This window comes from Thamnophis elegans, chromosome 1 (assembly GCF_009769535.1).
Source record: "Thamnophis elegans isolate rThaEle1 chromosome 1, rThaEle1.pri, whole genome shotgun sequence".
Classification (NCBI taxonomy): Eukaryota; Metazoa; Chordata; class Lepidosauria; order Squamata; family Colubridae; genus Thamnophis; species Thamnophis elegans.
Window position 1 is genome coordinate 49,845,238 of NC_045541.1, and position 6,863 is coordinate 49,852,100.

General features: G+C 39.2%; 1 long non-coding RNA gene across 1 annotated transcript; it reads left to right on the forward strand.

The window, feature by feature from the left end:
- Positions 1 to 1,462: 1,462 nt before the first annotated feature.
- On the forward strand, positions 1,463 to 6,627 carry LOC116503190. The gene is made up of 2 exons (XR_004254670.1): positions 1,463 to 1,695; positions 5,990 to 6,627. It is a non-coding gene; the product is annotated as an uncharacterized LOC116503190 (long non-coding RNA).
- The last annotated feature ends 236 nt before the right edge of the window (positions 6,628 to 6,863 follow it).

The following is a 6,863-nucleotide window of genomic DNA, read 5'->3' on the forward strand; positions in this document are numbered from 1 at the left end:
ATTCAACCACCAATTGCACTGTAAGCTCTAAGAAATTCTTCTTAGCCCATATCTAGTTTTCTTATCTGGAAGATGAAATTTGAATGTTTGTTGCTTAAAACTAGGATGATCAGCTTAATTCATCTCAGCAGCCATTTCTTTCCACATCTATCATGCCGCATAACCTTATAACCCATCCTGGAGACAGCAGGTCCCTATGGAGCAATTTGCTGCCTGGAGAGTTTTGATCCCTTAAAAGATGCACCAATGACCCTGTTTTTTGCTATCAAGCAAAAACAGCCTCAAGGTAGCTCAAACTTGTTAGGTCTTATCACCTGTTACCTTGGAAGGAAATCAGGTAGTGTCTCTGAGGGGAAGAATGGCCGCACAAGCAAGTTTCAACTATAGGGGCAGCAATTCCAATGCAGAGCTTTTCTGCTGGCTCATGACGCTCATCAGATGAACTAATTCTACTTAATGTAAGGCTACATTAAAGACTCCGCAGGTCTGAAAGTACAAATCGTCTTGCTGTCTGTTTTTAAACCAGCCTGATAAGTTAGAGCAATTCTTCCTAATGTCTTTTCTCTGCCTATTTTTCAATTGTGGCTCACCTCCTTTTATCTAGGCAGCATCTTAGACTCGCCCGTCTCCTTGCCATCTTTCCAAGGACATTCTCACATTCCATACAAACAATGCTGATGGCTGATTTTGCAGAGTCTATTTAGACCAATCTCCAGGTCAGCTCAATTTATGAAAGCCTCCTAAACCCAGTAACCAGAGAATAGAGTTAGGCATAGGAGTTAGTTGGAGTGTAAATGGCTCTGCCTCAATGCAGGTGAAATCTAGAGCAACCCGCCGAAAACAGGGCTTTCAGCAGCAGCCAGGATTTGAGAGGGATGGGCTTTTGCAGTGTTGACACTACTAGGGAATAGAAGAACAAAAGTTAAATCTAAAAGAGAATTTGACTTAATACAGTAATTCAAAACAGAGGAAAATAGTTCAACCTTGAACTATCAGCATATTTTTGAAGCATGAACTCAGAAGTTGATTTTAGAGTATCTGCCTCTACAGAAGTGTCTAAAAGATTATTGGAAGAGGAACACATTTTATCAGGCATGACTATGAGTGATCTGAAAGTGGATTTAAAATGACAGGATGCAATATATGGTACACTCTAGAAAAAGACATGCACTGGACATGCAGAAGAAACAGATGGTGTTTTAAATAATTAAGATGGATATACAAAAATACAAACAGAGACTACTCTAAATAATTTTCCTATACTTAATTTGCAAAAGAGGCTCGTTAAAAGCTTGAAGAATTTTGTGAAAAGGGAGAAAGAAAAACATGAAAGGAAATCAAGTTCTAACTTTTCTCTTGGGGGGGCGGATGTTCAGATCCCTCTATGTCAGGGGTGAAATGCTACCAGTTTGGACCAGTTCACACAAATGCTACTGGTTCGGGCGAACTGTATGTCCTGCAATCAGCTGTGACACACAATTTAATATTAGCTGAAAGCAAGATTTCCTGTTTTCTAGCTAATCTAAAATCGCATGGTTTAGTGGATTCCCCCCACTTGTTCTACTATATCTTTGCAGGCACACCCACCTGCCTGGACATCATCATGTCCTTTTTTGACGCTCTGTGCATGCGCAGAAGATCCTGAGCATGCAGGGAGGTGGTGCGGGCACTCACTTTTGCGAACGGGTAGCAAAGGTAAGTTGATTTCACCCTTGCCCTATGTATTAGGAGAACCCAAATAATTGCAATTTGTTTAGCAAGTTATGGCCAAAGAAATGATGACTTAGTACACCTATGAAATTGAGATTGGTAAGTGATAATAAGGAGAATAATTAATGAGTTTTTTTCATTGCCTGTTATTTGCAAGCATGGATTCAATTTTTGTTGTATTGATACAATACCCATTGATTCAGATTAAGAGCCACTTTTTCTAGCCCTGCAAGATGAAGGAACACCTTTTCATAGATTCTGATGTGTCAGAAAATCCCAGAGGTAATCAATGTAATTGAATATCTGCTTGAAGGAATTAGTTATCTGTGTTCATAATTACAATAATCATTTTTAATATAATCTATATCTTTTCTGTTAGCCCAGGTGTAAGCACAATGTTCAGCATTTTAGAATTTTTCAGGAAATATAACTATATATTTAACTATACTTCCTGAAAAATATAACTAAGCATTTTTCTTTTTTGTTCTAGCTTTTACTACTATTTATTCCTTGATTCTTTCTGAACACTCTTGTGATCAACTCCAATGCTTGCATTCAGCATTCATCTAAGAAGTCTAGGATGAATAAATTAAATTACCCAGGTTTAGAATGACCTGTTAATAAAACATGTGGACTTTGGAAATCTATATTAAGATGGTGCAGTACTTAAGATTCAAAGGTTAAAAGTGCTTTGAAGGGGCAGGAATGGAACATAACACCTTTTGGCAACTCCAAAGAGCAGAGGCATCTTCAGGGGCATTGCCCCCTATGCTTTTTAACACCTTGGCACTTTCAATCCAAAGCACTGTGCAATATTTAAATATAATGACACTAATGCACAGAATGCCAACACTTGCATTAAACAAAAATCAATCTCCCAAGAAGTGAACTGCAATTATATTAGTTCACAATGTAATACGTATGATAAATCCTCAATTATCATTCAGAAGACATTCGGTACAGCTGACTGAGGGGGATGGGGAAAAAACTTGACAACCTATTTTTTCAATGCCAACCAGGTATTGCACTCTTGATATATTTACTAGACATTTCTATGCTCATGGAGCATTTATTCTAATTAGGAATGTATGTCTGTGATATGTCAGAAACCAAAGGAGGCTACAGGATGGTTTCTAGCATTATTAAGAGCCAGGAAATGTAAACAAATCAGAAGGTATAGAGGAAGGGAAGAACATCTCCATAAAAAGCCTTCAGATCAGAAGAGAAATATGGAGTCCTACCTAGACTTAGGAAACTCCACTCTCTCAACCACTTAAATAATTTTGTTCCAAATCAGTGACTCCTGGGGCAGTTGCCCAAAAAGAGAGTCTTCTCTAGTTTTGATTTGCCCTCAACAACTGGAAATTCATGCATCTGTTCAGGTAATGAAATGTATGGCAAGATATTATTTTGAAAGTTATTAGCCTGTTCAGGTAGTGCTAAGATTGGATTAATCATGATCATGGCTGATAAAACAGCTTGTCTTAATTGACTGGGACTACCCAAGCAATGCTTATGTAGCAAGCCATATATAAGAGTAAGACTGTCCAGACTTATTTTGTCCTGGACTACCATTATTTTAGCTTGATTTCTTATTTCAGTTCCAATTCAGAGCTTTGGTTTGCCTTATTTGCTTCTTGATTACTTCACATTTGATCCTACAGATTCAAACCATATTCTCAAATTTAGGATCATGGACATTCAGCACAGAAAGAATGAACTCTAGTTGAAGTCTCAGATCTCAGTTGTAGTTTGCAAAATGTCTTATTCTGCACACATGCCGACTCTGATCTTGCTTCTGCTGTGAGCATTCAGATAAACAAGCTGAAATCTAATATCCAGTAAATAGTAGACATTTGATTCTGCATTTCTTGGAGCTACATTCTGATATATTTGCTGCAATTCTAAAAGTTTCATCAGTCCTAAAGGAAAACTACTGCCACCTTGTGCCTCAGTTTGAAGTTATTTTTTAAAAAAATATGTTCCCCCAGAGAATGGTTGAAATAATAGTTTGGAAAGTGATATCAATTCTAAATCTTTTGGGGTTTGGCTCATATGTTATTACATTCAAATGAAGTAACAGAGTTGATGCAGATACTTATCTATTCTACACTGACACTGTAGCAAAACTTTGCCTCTTTCATTAGCATTATTTTTCCCAAAATGTTACATCTGCCATCTATTCAAGAGAGTCTTTATCAACACAATATCTTGCAGGGATGTTGAACTTCAACTCCTAAAATTCATAGCCCAGATCCTGGCTGGAATTATGGAAATGGAAATCTAACAAATCTAAGAACATCACCCTAGAAATTTGCCAAAACTCATCTTGCTTGTTAACAAAAGTATCCATCTGTTTGAGATTGCCAGGATGAATGGCTGGTTAATGATAATATATATTCCTTTTACATTTTTTTTTTTTGCAATTTAAGTAACAGTTGGAAGGGACTTGGAGGTCATCTAGTCCAATCCCCTGCTGATCATGAAACTTCTTGGACTCCTTGCTATGGAGAAATATCCCAAATTTGTTCGTTCGTGTTCGTTCGTTCGTTCGTTCGTCGTACTACGTACATACATACATACATACATACATACATACTACATACATATATAATATATATATATATATATATATATACACACCACACACACCACACATACACATCCCCCCTCCCCGAATTCTCCTATGCAAAAAGAGAGGGGCAGACAGACAAAGAGAGAGATCAATTTTGGGGCAAATTATTATGACAGCATCTCTTCGTGGATTGATACACAAGCCACTTGAATGCCAAGAAGATTAATGCAAGCAATCTGCGCAATAAATTGTGGTGTTGTTAGTTGCAAAGTCATGTCTGACATCACAACCCCATGGATAATGTTCCTCCAGGACTTCCTGTCCTATATACCATCCTTTAGAGTCTACTTAAGCTCAACCTACTGCTTGGGTGACTACATTCAGCCACCTCATTCTCTGTCATCCCCTTCTTCTTTTGCCCTCAATCTTTCCCAGCATTAGGCTTAGTGTGAAAAACTGGCCCTGTGGCCAAACCAGAAGTTCAGGAATATACTTCCGGTTTGCTCGTAGGACCAGTTTTAGCCCTCCGGAGACTTCAGGAGACTTCCTGAAGGCTCCGGAGGGCAAAAATGACCTTACGAGCAAACCGGAAGTCACTTCCAGGTTGCCATAGGGCCAGTTTTAGCTGTCCGGAGCTTCAGGGGGCTTCTGGAAGCTTCCTGAAGGCTCCAGGGAGCAAAGAATGACCCTACAAGCTCGTAGGGCCAGTTTTAGCCCTCTGGAGCCTTTAGGGGCCTTCAGGAGGCTTCCCTGAAGGCTCTGGAGGGCTAAAACCATCCTTACAAGAAAACCGGGAGTCCGTTCCTAAACTTCCGGTTTGCCCTTAGGGCTAGTTTTCCGCACTCCGGAGGAGACTCCAAAATGGGGAGGCTGTTTTCACCCTCCCCAGGCTCCCATAAAGCCTCTGGGGAGGGTGAAAAAAGCACACCAAAAATGGGGTGGAGCCTGGTCTTGCATGCATGCATGTTGGGGTCATGTGCATAGCATGGGTATGGCATGCATGCCCCCCCTGCGCTCCCCCACTTTTGGGGCCACAAACAGTTTGCCATCACTGCACTATATAATCCAAGACCCTACTATGGAAAGGAACCATTTAGACAGAGTGGGAAATAATATACCTTTATGATTCGTGGACTCAATTCTGGGAGTTGAAGTTCCACAAGTCATAAAAGGTCCATCATTCTCCACCCCTGATTTAGACAATCATGTTACTCCCCAGCTCAGTGCAGGAATCCAGATTAAAACATCCCAAGCAAGTTGGATATCTAGCCTCCCACTTATACACATCCATATCCATTCTTTGTGTAACAGTTCCATCTCTTCTTCCTGTTAGAAACTTTTCCTAACCTTGCATTAGAACCTTCCTTCCTGTAATTTTAATCAATATTTCATGTTCTGCACTGAACAAGAAAGGATAAAACCTTAGCTTTTCTTTTTTGGGGGTGACATCTTTTCAGATGGCTTTCATAACCCCCTCAGTCATCTTGTCACACAGGTTGTGCACTTTTAATCTCCTTTCATGGTGTATAGCCTCTTGATCCTTCTCTGAATCAGATCTAGTTTTTCAGAATTCCTCTTGAAATTTTATGTGCTCTATTGGAAGTCAGGTCTGACAACAGCAGTACAGAGTGGAACGATTTTCCACAGTTTGGAAATTATAATCCTGTTGATGCTGCCTAAAATTGCATTGTCTTTTTTTTGCAGCAATATGACATATTTAGGGTGCCATCAAACTATTATTTCAAGACATCTTCTGAAGTACTCTCACCAAGTCATTCCCCACCTGTCTTTTCTTTCCTAAGTGAAGAACCTTGCACTTATCTTGTTAAATGTTTCAGTTAGTTTCAACTTATTACTTCAAGATATATATTTTTATTTTTTAACTCCTGAGAATACCATGGAGAGTCAAGAAAACAAACCATTGAACAACTCAACCCAGTCTTCCCTCAACCAGGTTCAAATTATCCTACTTTGAACACATTGTGGAAGAAGAGGATGGCCAGCAGCAAAGTGGATGGACTGAGTTACAACATGAAAAGGACACCACTGGAACATGTGAAGAAAGTCTGGGTGTTTGTAAGTGTTGACACTGTCTTGCTGGCACATGACCAATCTGTCTTCTAAGGAATGAGCTATTCCATTTTAAATTTGATAAGCATTTCCCCACTTCTTCATCCAAATAATTAATGGAAATATATCTGGAAATAATAATTATTTTTGGCCATGTTGTGCAAGTGAGTTCAGATCATCAAAGAACACAGTGGGTAGACATCATCAAAGTTGACCCCAGCCAGACCACAGAATAACTAAAAGAAGTAGTGGAAGATCACCGTCAATATATTAGATAATAGAAGATTCAGGACTGATCTTGGTGGCATTCCACTGACATCTCTTTGATCAAATGAAGTGCCACTGAAGAGCATTCTCAGAATATGATATCCATCTAATTGTCATGCCAATCCGGCTGACATTTAACTAGCTTATTAGTCACCATGCCATGGGTTATTTTGTCAAGTGTTTTGTTGAAGACAAGCTATTTCAAATCTACAGCATTCTCATACTCTGTAAAGGAGCTAAT